Genomic DNA, 15,984 nt, shown 5'->3' with positions numbered 1-15,984 from the left:
AGCGACAGTGCGAATCTGAGTCTAACGCCATTCGAAAGTCGAGGAATATGGCTTCAACCTGGGAGCCGGTATCGAGAGCCTGTTGTATATCATGCACAGAGAGGGTCAGCTGTATCTCGCATGACCGAAGTTTCCTAAAACCGTGCTGGTTTCTGCAGATAAGCTTCTCAGAGTCTACAAAGGTCATTATATCTGAACACACAATATGTTCCATGATTCTACAACAAATCGATGTCGGTGAGATTTGCCGGTAATTAAGTGCATCCGATTTTCTACACTTTTTATAGATTGCTATGACCTGGGCCTTCTTTCAGTCCCGTGGAACTTCCGGTGTTACAATTGTAACTGATTGGTGATGGATAAGAATGGTGCTATATTTGTAGCATAGTCAACATAAAATCTTACGGGGATACCGTCTGGTCCACATGCCTTCCTGGTGTCCAGGGATATAAACTGTTTTACAATCTCAGATACATTAAACACTATGTCAGCCAAGGGGGAATGGTGTTGCAGTCCTCTACCGTAAACGAGTTTTTGAAAGCTAGGTTTAGAATTTCGGCCTTCTGTTTATCATCATCCGTTACATTACCCGTACTGTCAGCAAGAGAAGATATTGAATTATTTGTGGCGGTCATAGATTTTACGTACGACCAAAATTTTTTGGGGTTATGTTTAGAATCTGCAGATAAAATATTACTTTCAAATTCGTTTAAAGAATCTTCATTGACCTTTTGACAACTGCTTACATTTCTCATAATTTCTGTTTGTCAGCGAGGCAGTGTCTACGTTTAAAACGTCTGTGCTAAATTCTCTGCTTTCTCAGCAACTTCCTAATATGTTTGTTGAACCAATGTGGATCCTTACCCTCCCCTATATTTTTGCTAGGCACATCTAGCACGTGGTGAACAATACCTTTAAATTTCGACCAAAGATGCTCAATATCTTTGTGTCCCGCGGTGGATGTTTGGAGCTGACTATGAAGGTATTGATTAATGACACTTTTATTTTCTTTCCAAAACAAGAAAACTGTACGCTGTTTCTTTGGCTTTTTTGTAACTTCCACTGACATAGAATCCACAACGACATTACGATCGCTAATGCCTTCTTCTAGATTAACTTCCTCAAAAAGGTCGGGTCTGTTTGTCGCCAAGGTATATAATATGTTCCCATCTCGAGTCGGTTTTATAACCAATTGCTCAAGTTTGTATGTTGAGAGCGCTCCTAGAATAACTTCACCCGAGTCTTTGCTTCTGCCCCCCTGTGATAAACGTGTAATTGTCCCAGTCAATTGACGACAGATTAAAGTCTCCACCTATAACTCAAAGGATAATTTGGATATTTATTTCCTATGTACTCAAGACTTTCCCTGAAACGTTCTGCAACGTTTGTTGCGGATGTTGGTGGTCTGTAAAAACATCCTAACACAATGGTCTCTCCCTGTCTGATTGACAACTTTATCAGACAATTTGATCTTAACTGCGTTTAAACAGCTCTTAACTGCAATGAACACACCACCTCCCATAGCATCTGTCCTACCCTTCCTAAACCTTGTCCAATCAGAGTTCAAAATTTCACTGCTGTTTGTGTCTGGTTTCAACCAGCTTTCGGTACCTAATACAATACTGACATTACTACTGTTTATTTCGGAGAGTAATTCGGGGATCTTGTTACAGACACTTCGACAACTTACTAACATGACATTTAGCATATTTAAATCCTTTGGAATGACCTGTTTAGGCGGACTAACAATTTTTTACAGCTGGCACACCCACAGTGTCAGTGTCATGAACTGTTAATTTTTCAGGCCAACGGTTTGTTTCCCGTGGGGAGGAACCTAATCTAAAAAACCCCCATGTGCGCTCCACAAGTACTGTGCTACCCAAGTAGCTGCTTCCTGTGTGTAGTGCACCCCTGATCTATGGAGGGGCGTCCTACAACCTTCCACCCCATAGCGTAGATCGAGGAATCTACAACCATTTTCGTCACAGAGCCGACGTAGCCTCTGGTTTAGGTTCACCACTCGACTCCAAACCTGAGAACCCGGGTCCACCCTGGATACGATGCAGCAAATCGTCAGCTTGGCTTCCACTCCTCGAGAGATGGAGGCCGCCTTCGCCAGTTTAGCCAGCCGTTGAAAGGACCCAAGGATTTCCTCGGAACCCCCCCCCCCCCCCCCCACGATTGGCATCGCTGTTGCCGACATGTGCAACAATCTGCAGCTCGCTGCACCCCGCACGCTCGATAGCCACCCGAAGAGTTTATACTGTACATTCCACAAACGTAGTCCCAGTATCCACCGGAGAGTAAAACAGTATTTTTTTAATCTTTAGGAAGCTAAAGAAAGATACTGTAACGTCTGGTCTATGTCGAGAACCAATTCGTTCGATAAAGATGGGGGGAATAAAGTGGTGGCGATCTGTTTGAGGAACTATCTCGGAATTAGTCTGAAGTGACAGGGAACCATGTGAGGACTTAAATGTCTCTTTTGTCTTAAAAGTGTCCAGTAAATTCATTAACTAACGAACGCGAACGCAATCAACATTTATGTCACCTCTTAAGAGTGATGAGACAGCTTACGTATGAGTTTTAAGCACATCGAAATTTGGCAATAAATGCAGTCATATTTTTTATTGGCTTTCGAGACGTGACCATACGGCCATCTCAATACTATAATGTCTATTATGACGATATGGACATAAAGACAGCTCAGCACCCAGACCCTGTCCGCCCCCGGTAGCTGAATGGTCACCGTGACGGATTGTCGATTCTCTGGGCCCGGGCTAGCCATACGATTAAATAAATTAAATAAATAACCCAGACCCTAAGCGGAGAAAATTTCCGACCCGGTCAGGAATCGAGCCCGGACACCTTTAGTAAGCAATCAACTGCGCTGGCCGCGTAACTACGGAGTCGCAGAATGCGATCACATTTCATATCTTTAAATAACAAAAGATGCTCTCGGTAAAATTACTTAATACCGTATACCGCTTCAACAAACACACATTGTCACACCAGCCATAATAAGTACATACAGTTGTGGACAGATCACTGCACTGTCTTCCCCTCTTTAAATTCTAATTGTCTCATTTGATGCGTATATCTGGAGCTTAAAAGAAATGCAGTCATGAGCGTGAAGGATGTTTTGAACATCAAACTGCTTTTCTAGGCATATCCATGTTTGATTCAGTACACGTTTACTTTACTCAGACCTTGGCTGACGATTACAAATTAAACTTAAATCAGAACCAAGGCGCCAGTAGGCACATTTTTTACCGCTATGGTCAGTTTCATTTGAAGCGAAAAGTACTTGTAATACCACAAAAGGTCACAGGTTATCGGATTCCATTTCAGGAATGATTCAGAGACCCACTCATCTTTTTCGTTTGTTGATCGTAGGTAGCCTACATCAAGTCAATATTCCTGAGTAAGGTTTCCGCGGCACGTGGAAATGATGTGCGTTTTGCTCTTTTAAGACTCAGTAAATTGGATATTACCCATTGAGAATTACGATTTAGGCAGAGTCTTGCGGAAAATGATCTTCTGTAGGTATCTCGGTGATATGGATGTGTCATAACTAGGAGAGAAACGACTGGTTGTTATATTTCAAGAGATGTCGCGTAGTAACTCAGAAACAGTCCGTCACTCTTCTAAATGAGCGTATAAGGGGGCTATGTCACTTTGTCATCATTTAATCTTCTCCGTTGGAAACAGTAAAGCTGCTACCAGCAATTGTGACATGGAAACTATAAACATTTTGTGAGCGAAAAAGTCTCTCTCTCTTGTTCGCATTTTATCTTGTTGCAGACGTTTCTGTGTGTGGGTGTTGCACTGTAGTATTTTTTTTTTTTATTTGGCCGTTGCTGTGATGAATGTTTGCCATTTGCCAGCTAATTTGGCTAGCACTATAAACAGGCGTTGACACCATCGATTCCCTTCCACGTCGTTCTACTCGTGGCTGTCTTTTTATATGCGTGATGGAATTTAAAGGAGATTACGGCTTTCACTTGGAAGGTCACAGAAGTCTTTAGCAACCATAAATCTACGAGAGACACACACGTGGAGGATTCATACATCTTTCAGAAATGCAGGATAACTCTTACGTGTCGGAAGAACTGCCAGGAAGCTCAAGTACTTATTCTGTCCCTTAATGACACGCTACGGTAGCCTAATCCAGGGAATTGATGTGTATAATAATACGACGTAATATGGCACACTGTCGGCGTTTCGCTGTTTCAGTAGGAAACGTTTTTAAGTACTTGTTTCCAAAAAATATGCTTGTCGGTTGCTACAGAGGAATTAAATTTTCGGTAGTGGGCCCCTAATACGTCACCCACCACTCTCGGTGAAATTATTATCAGCGTTCGTCCACTTTTTAAACAGTTACGGATTACGTGTTGTCTTCAACGTGACGATGACTAAGAACAAAATGCCACCAATCAGCAGGTGTTTTTTTTTTTTTAAAAAAATGGCTCTGAGCACTATGCGACTTAACTTCTGAGGTGATCAGTCGGCTAGAACTTAGAACTAATTAAACCTAACTAACCTAAGGACATCACACACATCCATGCCCGAGGCAGGATTCGATCCTGCGACCGTAGCGGTCGCTCGGCTCCAGACTGTAGCGCCTAGAACCGCACGGCCACTCCGGCCGGCTTTTATTATTAATATAATGCAATACTGATGATACAAAATACAATACAAATACAATAAGATGATACAATACAATACAATTCAGTATGATGATACAGAATAACCCACCACCTAATTAATTAGTGGGTCTTTTTATGATACAAAACACCAAGAGCAGCTTGTACTTAACGGACTGGCACAAAGCCATGAGCAGGTGTGTGTTTTAACAAGGAGGCGGAAATGAAAACTTTTATAAACAGGAAAGAAGATTAGAGTTTAAAGTCGTTTCTACATGCGACGGGAAAAGAAACCGATCGCCATCGGAATTATTTTTAAAGAATCACGGGAAACGGTCCAAGATTCTAGGATCGGACGAGGCTTTGAAGTTATGTTTCTCCGATGACGTGACGAGTGCCATTCGATCAGTGCAACACATGGTGGAAGCGCTCTGGTTACACTGCTGCTCTAAGCTGCAGAGGAAATGTGTTGAAATTTTGGTAAATGTCGAGTAGCTTCAGAGCTAAGAACGAGGAAAACAAAAAGTAGATTTAGATTGATTAGAGTATGGTACGGAAGCACTAAGAAAAGCGCTTGATCAACATGCAGGACGGTGCAAGACCAAACACCGCCACTGCCTCTATGACAGTATTACGAGGTATTTTTGGTGATAGAACCTATCCTGTTCTGAAATACTTCCTCCGCAACGCCTGAACTTGGGTCGCACATGACATATCCTTTAAGTTTCTTAAATGTAGGCTACTATTAGGAACACTAACTGGACAAACCTGAAAAAGCCGATGTGGCATGATTTCGGCTAGGATACCGCGTCGGACACGGCAGGAAGTTCTTACGCGCACATTATTCGTCTCCTCGCCACCTACAATACAGATCAATGCTTCCTATAAACAATCGCCGTTTTGTAGTCGTGGTTAAAAGTTGCGTGCAAGCGAGCGCAGTGACACGTCCTCTCATAGGACGACAAACGTACGCTCTGCTTGGGAAACGCACTGGATACGCGGCTGCTGTTCTTATTGCCAGTGAACTTCTAGCATGCATTCTGCTTTGTGATACCAGTCACTCAGTTGGGGATATCCTTTTACAAGAAGACCGACAAACCCCAAACACACAGAAAAATTACTTAATGCTGACAGCTCGATTCATCGTTTGCCACTGTCAACTTTCATGTATACGAGCGGCATTCAGAAAGCAATGCGACGACCTTACGCCACATTACTGGGATGGCCTGTGTACCTGCATGGTATCGTTTTACGGGTAGACGCTCGAACCAACGTCTCCCTGCGTCCATAACCTCCCCGTCATCCCCGTACTGCCTCCCACACAGTGCACCTTTCATTGGGCCACATAGATGGAAGTCGGAAGATGGGAGATCCGGGCTGCAGGGTGGATGAGGAAGAAGACTTCAATGAAGTTCTGTGAGCTCCTCTCTGATGCACAGAATCGTGTAAGGCCTTGCTTTGTCATGCAGAAAGAGAAGTTCCTCTGCGATGCTCTCGTTTTCCGCTAAAAGAAACTCAGTGACAGTTCTATGCTTCGAACGCATCTCAATTACAAAAATGGTTGAAATGGCTCTGAGCTCTATGGGACTTAACATCTGATGTCATCAGTCCCCTAGAACCTAGAACTACTTAAACTTAATTAACCTAAGGACATCACACACATCCATGCCCGAGGCAGGATTCGAACCTTCGACCGTAGCGGTCACGCGGTTCCAGACTGAAGCGCCGAGAACCGCTCGTCAACTACGGCCGGCTCATCTCAATTACAGAAGCCGTTCTGAACGCTGCGTAGCGCACCGCCGTCCATCGGAAATTCAAGAAACTACAAGGGCCTTAGCGAGAAAATTCCACATTGTCCCACAGCAAATTATGCACATTTCTTCAACCGAAATTGGCCGAGAGAGAGGGAGAGAGAGAGAGAGAGAGAGAGAGAGAGAGAGAGAAAACGATGGATCGCATTACTTATATAACCCCCCCCCCCCCGTAATAAGAGGAATCAATATAAAAAGAAACTATACTTTCTGATGTGGATTTGCTTTGCCGTACACGTGAAAGAAATCATCTCTCTAAATCACGCTGAAGTACCGAAGGTGCAATTATTCCACCACAGTCCGCAGCTTGTGGTCGTGCGGTAGCGTTCTCGCTTCCCACGCCCGGGTTCCCGGGTTCGATTCCCGGCGGGGTCAGGGATTTTCTCTGCCTCGTGATGACTGGGTGTTGTGTGATGTCCTTAGGTTAGTTAGTTTTAAGTAGTTCTAAGTTCTAGGGGACTGGTGACCATAGATGTTAAGTCCCATAGTGCTCAGAGCCATTCCACCACATGTAAACAGCAGAACCCCATTAACTTCTTTCTATATCGTCAGCATTGGGTTGTTACACACAGAATCACTCTAACTTTATTTTCGCTCATACACTAGTACCAAACAGGATATAGGTTTTACTTTACGCACATGCTTCATAGCGTGTTGGTCAACTTTCGCGAAGCTACATGCCAAAATTCTACGTGGCGTAGATTCGAAATGTCTTTCGTAGATTTCCAGAGGTACGTGGCCCCAGATGTCAATGCAGAGGTCACACCTTTCCCGTAACATACGGGTCAGTGGTTTGCGGGCGCGGAAATGGTGCCCGATAGCGCCAGATGTACGCCATCGGATTCAGATCAGGTGAATTTGGTGGCCAATATTCTAAAGTTAGTGCAATATGATACTCCTTAAACTGCTGCAGAACGATTCTGGCTTTCTGTCACTGATAGTTATCCCGATAGAAAATGCCATTGCCGTTGTGGAAGACATCATGCATAATTGGATGTAGATGATAAACAGCATGTTCACGTATTCCACAGTTGTCATGGAACCATTTGTAAATGTACCCCATAGCATAATACTGCCGGCGTCCTTGATGCGGTGCGTGTTTCGATCGGTTAGTCTCGTAGATGACAGTGTGTTCGAACATAGCCATGGTTCTGGTTTAACAAGAAAGGTGATACATCAGACCAGGCGACAGGTTTCCACTGAGCCACTGTCCAATATCGATGACCCCTTGCCCAATGCAGTCCTTGTTGTTGGGTCAACATGGGAACATGTAGAGGGCCTCTGCTGCAGGGCCTCATGTTCAATGATCTGACTTTCAACATTTTCTCGCTTAGTCGTGGTTCCACCGCCCTTCAACGTCCTCGTGACAGTATCACGCGAACAGCAGTCCAGTTTCGCCATTTTCTGGATGCTGGTTGCCAGGCGCTTGGTCGTAACTATCTGCCCCCCATAACTATCTGCCCTCAGCACTGTTGCTGGTGCCAGTGGATTTCCCCATTTGCGGCCCATATTGCCACTAGAATGACTCTCCATTCGGCTCATCCCTGCTTATAAACTGAGGTGACACAAGTCTTGGGATACCTCCCAATATCGTGTCGGACCTCCTTTTGCCCGGCGTACTGTACGTGGCATGGACTCAAAAAGTCGTTGGAAGTCCCCTGCAGAAATTCTGAGCCATGCTATCTCTACAACCGTCCGTATCTGCGAAAGTGATGTCGGTGCAGGGTGTTGGGCGCGAATTGACCTCTCGGTTATGTCCATAAATGTTCGAAGGGATTTGTGTCACGCGATCTAGGTGTCCAGATCATTCGCTGAAGTCGTCCAGAATGTTCTTCAAACCAATCGTGAACAGTTGTGGCCCAGTGGCATAACAACGTTGTTTGGGAAGTACTAGTCCATGAATGGCTGCAAGTGGTCTCCAAATCGCCGAATGAACGTTTCAGTTGGACCAGACGACTATGTAAATTCCATGTAAACTCAGTCCATACTATTATGGATCCACTGGAAGCTTATTGACAACTTTGGTCCATGGCTTCATGAGGTAGGAGCCACACTCTAACTCTACAATCAGTGATTACAAACTGAAACTGGGACTCATCTGACCAGACCACGGTTTTACAGTCGTTTAGGGTCCAACCGATACGTTCACGAGCCCACGAAAGGCGCGGTGGGAGATGTCGTGCTCTTAACAAAGGCACTCGAATCGGTCGTCTGCTGCCATTAGCCATTATCGCCACATTCCGCCGCACTGTCCTAACGAATGCGTCCGTCGCACGCCCCACATTGACTTCTGTGGTTATGTCACGTAGTGTTGCTTGTCTGTTAGCACTGACGACTCTACACAAACGCTGCTGCTGTCGGCCACTGCGGTGTCCGCGATGAGAAATAATGGGCCGGCCGGTGTGGCCGAGCGGTTCTAGGTGCTTCAGTCTGGAACCGCGCGACCGCTGCGGTCGCCGGTTCGAATCCTGCCTCGGGTATGGATGTGTGTGATGTCCTTAGGTTAGTTAGGTTTAAGTATTTCTAAGTTCTAGGGGACTAATGACCTCAGATGTTAAGTCCCATAGTGCTCAGAGCCATTTGAACCATTTTGAGAAATAATGGCTAAAATTTGGTATTCTCGGCACAGTCTTTGACACTGTGTGTCTCTGAACATTGAATTCCCTAACGTTTTCCGAAATGGTATTTCCCATGCGTCTAGCTTCAACTAACATTCCGCGTTCAAAGTCATATAATTCCCGTAATCAAGTCGGAGATCAAGTCACGTGAATCACCCGGGTGCAAATGACAGTTCAACCAAGGAACTGTTCTTTTATACCTTGTGTACGCCATAGTACCTCCATTTGTATATGTGCATATCGCTGTCCCATGACTATTGTCATCTCTGTGTGTACTGGGTGGATATAGCCGGCCGCGGTGGTCTCACGGTTCTAGGCGCGCAGTCAGGAACCGTGCGACTGCTACGGTCGCAGGTTCGAATCCTGCCTCGGGCATGGATGTGTGTGATGTCCTTAGGTTAGTTAGGTTTAAGTAGTTCTAAGTTCTAGGGGACTGATGACCACAGCAGTTGAGTCCCATAGTGCTCAGAGCCATTTGAACCATTTTTGAACTGGGTGGATATAATTAAAGTGCAGCTATTCATAGTGTTCCATTGTTACCTGTAATTACCGTCTGACAGCAAAACGTGGTATAATGGGTAAACGGGGAATCGATTTACGCTGAAAAAAAAATTAGTTCCAGTTGCGGCCACCAGTTGCAAATCTGGCGCTGTGAATGCGAGAAAAACGCACAGAAATGTTTCCATATGGTAATGAAATATGAATGGGACGTGGGCAGAAAGGGTCAAGCAAGTGAAAAAGGCATATTGTTGATATTATTAACAGCGGCTTACACAATTTGTTTAATATGAGCACTGGAGACGCCGACGAGATGCGGTGCAGTGCCAGTCTTGTATCTAGTGGTGAAAACTGAAACTATTTTTTCCCATCTGAAATCCATTCTGCATTAACTAGTTGAATATCTATTAAGTTTCACTACCATACGATAATTACAAGCCGGCCGGTGTGGCCGTGCGGTTAAAGGCGCTTCAGTCTGGAACCGCGTGACCGCTCCGGTCGCAGGTTCGAATCCTGCCTCGGGCATGGATGTGTGTGATGTCCTTAGGTTAGTTAGATTTAAGTAGTTCTAAGTTCTAGGGGACTGATGACCACAGATGTTAAGTCCCATAGTGCTCAGAGCCATTTGATAATTACAACCCACACTGGCTACGCTTTAATTATAACTACCCGGTACTGTACTTTCTTTTCTGTGCCACGTACTCGCAAGACCACCACGCGGCATTCAGTCTCGCGGTGGACAGTTGTCAAAATATTTTGCGCCACTACTATATGTACTAATATTTTACAGAGGAGGAGGAGGGAAGGAGCAGAAAGTTACAAAATGACGCTTCCTCGCCATTGGGGTAGAGGCAAACGGACACTAGGTTTGTTATAAAAAGTTTGGGGAAACAATTCGTAGTTGATTCATTAAAAGAACAATTCTGTCACTAAAAAATTTCGATGCATTGAGCCACAGTCACGCAATACTTTTTGAAAGAGTAAATGCCAAATGGTTGACCAATGTCATGTGGCAGTTTACTTTAAAAAAAAATCAGAATTCTGTCACTGCTTGGAATGAATGAGAGCCGGCCGGTGTGGCCGTGCGGTTAAAGGCGCTTCAGTCTGGAACCGCGTGACCGCTACGGTCGCAGGTTCGAATCCTGCTTCGGGCATGGATGTGTGTGATGTCCTTAGATTAGTTAGGTTTAAGTAGTTCTAAGTTCTAGGGGACTGATGACCACAGAAGTTAAGTCCCATAGTGCTCAGAGCCAATGAATGAGAGCCGTGTCTGGTCATCGTGATGTCGGGTTTCCGTGGTTTCTCCAAATCGTAAATGGGTAATAACAGTGTCTTTATTTTATCGTGGTCATGGCAGGTTAGTTTACTCACCATTGTCAACTTGTCTATAGATGTATATTTCACTTTCTTTCAATTTGTCGTAATTACCTAAGAACAAGATGAGAGCTTCCAATCACTGCTAACACTTTTCTCACGTACAGTTTCGTAAAATAGGGTGCGTAATCCGCTCTCGAAGGCGGTAGTTGAATGGTTCAAATGGCTCTGAGCACTATGGGACTTAACATTTGTGGTCATCAGTCCCCTAGAACTTAGAACTACTTAAACCTAACTAACCTAAGGACATCACACACATCCATGCCCGAGGCAGGATTCGAACCTGCGACCGTAGCGGTCTTGCGGTTCCAGACTGACGCGCCTAGAACCTCACGGCCACACCGGCCGGCGGCGGTAGTTGAAAATGCCTAGGAACCTTCTGGAGAAATAGTCGTTTTTAAAACGCCTTTTCTTGTTTCGTGTTCACAAATTCGTAATGAGATTCCTTACGGTAACCAGGCAGTCAGAAGTATAGGAGACAGAGTGGTTGGCAGAACGGGAAAAGTGTTTTAGCGCGGCGCGTGCCGGCGCGGCGCTTGGCGACAGGCGGAGAGGTGCTAATACAGATGGGCCGCAGTGTGGTGGCAGGGGCGGCGCCGCCCCTGCCACCAGGCCGGGGGGTGGGCGGCGGGGTGGCGCGCGCCCGAGCGGAACGCCAATCAATTTCGGGCGAGCGGCGCCAGCGATCGTCGCCGCTTCCCCGACGTCTGTGCACATAGAGCGCCCTGCCCAATGCTAGCTGGCTGGAGCTAGAGTACGGGTTGACAAAAGCAAAGCGAAGTTGATTCCAACAGTACCCCTCTGTCTGCGCCACAGCATTCCAGAAATCGTCTACTAGGGTTGCGAATGTAATAAGCACACCCAACAGAATTAATCACTTCTAGCAGACGACACGTTAATACCGTGTAACACCGCCTGTGTCCACAGTAATGGTCTCAACACATTGATGATTAGACCACGCAGGGCTACCAAATTACCGGGATGTTGACTGATGCATTTCACCTACTGTTCCACCTAGTCCCAGACGTTTTCTATGGGTTTAAGATCGGGTGATACAGTGGGCCAATCGATGTGCGGTGAGATGCCAAAGTGATCGTCAAACCATTACCATATGCGTACAGCCCTATGTAAGCAGCCGTTGTCACTCGGAAAACAGGAGTGTCCAGAGCACTCATCAGGGAAATGTAGAAGAAAAAGCATCGAAAGTGTTGGGACAAACATCCTGGTTAAATTTCGCGGTAGCTGAATGATCGGTCCCAAATTACGGTTCTGTAAACACCCGCAAACAATACAGAACCACCTTTTGACTAGAATTATACCCTCCCAACCACTTCTGGTTACGCTCCATATTGGTCCATATAAATCTACATTTATACTCTGCAAACCACCGCGAAGTCCATGGCAGAGGGTACCCCTGATTGTGCAGTAATCTGGGTTTCTTCCAGTTCCATTCATGTATGGAGCGTAGAAAGAATTATTGACTGAATGCTTCTGTGAGTGCTTAATTATACTAATCTCCTTCTCACAATACTTACTGGGTGACAGTTATTGAATTATATGAAATAAAATCGGCATTACTTCTGAACGGTTTGCGTTAGGAAGTCAGAACTGCATGGTTGGCCGCGGAGCATGATGGGAATTAGTATGCGCATATGCATGGTTTCGTTTAGCAACGGAGCCCACTTTCATTTGAATGGGTTCGTCAGTAAGTAAAATTTGCACATTTGGGGGACTGAGAATCCGCATTTCGCGATCGAGAAGTCTGTTCACTCTCAACGGGTGACCGTGTGGTGTGCAATGTCCAGTCACGGAATAATCGGTGCGATATTTCTTGGTGGCACAGTGACTACCGAACGATGCGTGAAGCTTTTGGAAGATTATTTCATCCACATTATCCAAAATAAGCCCGATTTCGACATACAACACGCAGCTCGACCCAATCGAAGAGTGTTCGATGTCCTAGAGGAGCACTCTGGGGACCGCGTTCTGGATCTGGGGTACCCAGAGGCCACTGCCATGGTCCTTGATTGGCCGCCATGTTCTCCAGATCTGAACACATGCGACTCCTTTTTGTGGGGCTGTATTAAAGACAAGGTATTCAGCAATAATTCCAAAGCCATTGCTGAGCTGAAAACAGCCTTTCAGGAGGTCATCGACAGCATCGATGTTCCGACACTTCAGTGGGTCATGCAGAATTTCGCTGTTCGTCTGGGCCACATCATTACCAATGGTGGCAGGCATATCGAACATGCCATAACATAAATTCGAATCTGTACTGACGTTTACGTGTTGAATAAAGTAGTTTGTAGCTAATTTACGTTTCTTTTCATATAGTTCAGTAATTGTCATCCTGCATGTGAGCGGTACATATGGGGTTGTAGTATATTCCCAAATTCATCATTTAAGCCCGGTTCTTGACAGTTTGCTTGACTTTCTTAGGATAGTTTCTTCAATATGTCTGTGACACACTCTCATGGGTCAAACAGACTGAGAATACTCTTGCTGAGATTCTCTGTGTACGTTCAATATCCCCAGTTTGTCTTATTTTGTACGAGTCCCACACACTTGAGAAAAATTCTAGAATGGGTCGCACAAGTGATTTGTAAGCAATCTCCTTTGTAGACTGATTGCACTTCCCCAGTATTCTCCCAATACACCGAAGTCTACAATTGCTTTACCCACGTCTGAACCTATATTCCGTTTCCAGTCTCAACGAAGGTTTACACACAGATATTTGTTGGATTGGCCAGTTCCAACTGTAGCTTGCATCATTTGAAGAGAGGCAAAATTGCGACTCGGTGGGCCACCTATAGGTCTCCAATTAGCTATTGTCTATGTTATGCTGTTCGGCCCATTTAAGACGGACAGCTTTGTGCTGCTGCTCGGAATGGCCTCTTGCGAGATATTCCACCAAGTGTATGCAGTTCCTTATGCAATGTCCGACTAACAGCTTCTTTTGATCAAGAATGCCTTCTTTGCCTGTCATAGTGTACTTTTTATGTTCTCCTCGCTTGGTCCGTCATTTATTATTCTGCTTCCAAAGTAATAGAATTCCTTAACTACGTTTAAATTGTTGTCAGCAATTTTGATGTTAAATTTCTCATTAGCCTCATTTTTTCTACTCCTCGTGACTTCAAATTTATATTATGTACTCAACTGACCGTTTATTCCACTCAAAAAGTCCCGTATTTCATCTTCACTTTCACTGAGGATAATGGTTTCAGCGGTTTATGTGATCGTTGATATCCTTTCGACCTGAATTTTAATCCCAGTTTTGTACTTTTCTTTTATTTCTGTCATCGCTTCTTCGATGCATACACAGAACAGTATCCCCGTCTTATTCCCTTTTTAATCCGAACTTCGGTGTTAGTCCTCCATTCTTGATGCTTCCTCTTGGTTTATGTACATACTGTATATTATCTTTTTTCCTTATAGATTATTCCTGTTTTTTCAGGGTATCGAGCGACTTGCATTATTTTACATTGTCGTACGCTTTTTCTACGTAGATAAGTTCTACAAAATAGTCTTGAGCACAACGTCATAACTGCCTCTTTAGTGCCTTTACCTGTTCGAAAGCCATACTGATTTTCATCACTCGCGATTATTGGGGACGGAACTGACACCAAATTCTCAGCTCTAGAACCGGCCACAGTTGCTCGAGAACTTTCTGGTCTCTTCTTGCCCAATGCGTCACTGCAAGAACATATTTGTAATTAGCGTTTTATTTGTTCCTGCTTCAAGTTCTTCGCATCGAAGAGATTACTAGAGTTACGTGTTTGGAAATTTGTATGGTGTTATTCAGTGCCGTGGCACAGATATGCCTAAAGAGTTAGCGTCAACTGCCGCCATAGATTTAATATTCTACTAGTTTATCACAGGATATTCCCAAGAGGATGGCCGGCCGCGGTGGTCTAGCGGTTCTAGGCGCGCAGTCCGGAACCGCGCGACTGCTACGGTCGCAGGTTCGAATCCTGCCTCGGGCATGGATGTGTGTGATGTACTTTGGTTGGTTAGGTTTAAGTAGTTCTAAGTTCTAGGGGACTGATGACCACAGTAGTTAAGTCCCATAGTGCTCAGAGCCAGAGCCAAGAGGATGGCTGGCTATTTGAGTAAATGTCACTCAACTGGAAATCGTTTTTAACGGTGTTAAATATGGTCCACAAGGCTTAATCTTCGAGTTACACTGCTTTATCTCTCTATTTTCTGTCATTACGTTTATGTTCTCTAACGCGACAACAATTGTGGATGAACGTATTTCAATCCACCTCCCATCTCTCATTTGAGTTCTGTGGAGACTTCCAGACTATAATTCTCCATTACTTCAGTATCAAATTGCTGAACACCATTTTTGTAAATGGTATACCATCTCTGAGATGAATTCGTGCCACAAACCATCATCGAATTTAATAAGAGTAACCCTTAAGGGGCTCCGGAACGCCCTATACTTGCAATGTTAAAATAACGCTTATAAATTACATCTTTCCTCACAAAGTATTTGAGGTAGGAAGTTGAACTTTTTACAGATTATTTATTGGAATATTGGCTACAACTTAACACAGGGATTTTACAAAATTTTAGTTCAGTTATTAAAGATGATTTTTTTTCAATTGTAATGAAAATTCACATTATTTTTTTGTAATTTTTTCTTTATATATTCAAAAATATACAGTTTTTTGGAAAAAGGCTGGGTTAAATTATGCAGAAGGTACTGTGTAACATTTACTGAAAGTTTGAAACAAATATGTTTGGAAGATCCTTAGAAAACAAGTAATTAGTATGAGAAAATAAAAGTTTTGGGAATCGAGCGACAAAGATTGGATTAACTTTTTAGTGCATTCCAGGTCCATAGGATGGATTATCTTCATCCTCTGCAAACTCCTCCTCCAGCTTCCTCTTGTTCCTCCTCCTGTTTACTCTTGCTTGTATTTCTAGACTCTTTACAGCCCTGTCTGCAGCCCGAAGGCGTTCCTTGTCTAAAGCAAGCATCGCTCGTACCATGTTAGAACCTATCTTCATTCCCATATTTCTAAATACCTT

The sequence above is a fragment of the Schistocerca nitens genome, chromosome 2, assembly GCF_023898315.1.
Source record: "Schistocerca nitens isolate TAMUIC-IGC-003100 chromosome 2, iqSchNite1.1, whole genome shotgun sequence".
Lineage (NCBI taxonomy): Eukaryota > Metazoa > Arthropoda > Insecta > Orthoptera > Acrididae > Schistocerca > Schistocerca nitens.
Note: the sequence above shows the minus strand (reverse complement) of the source record.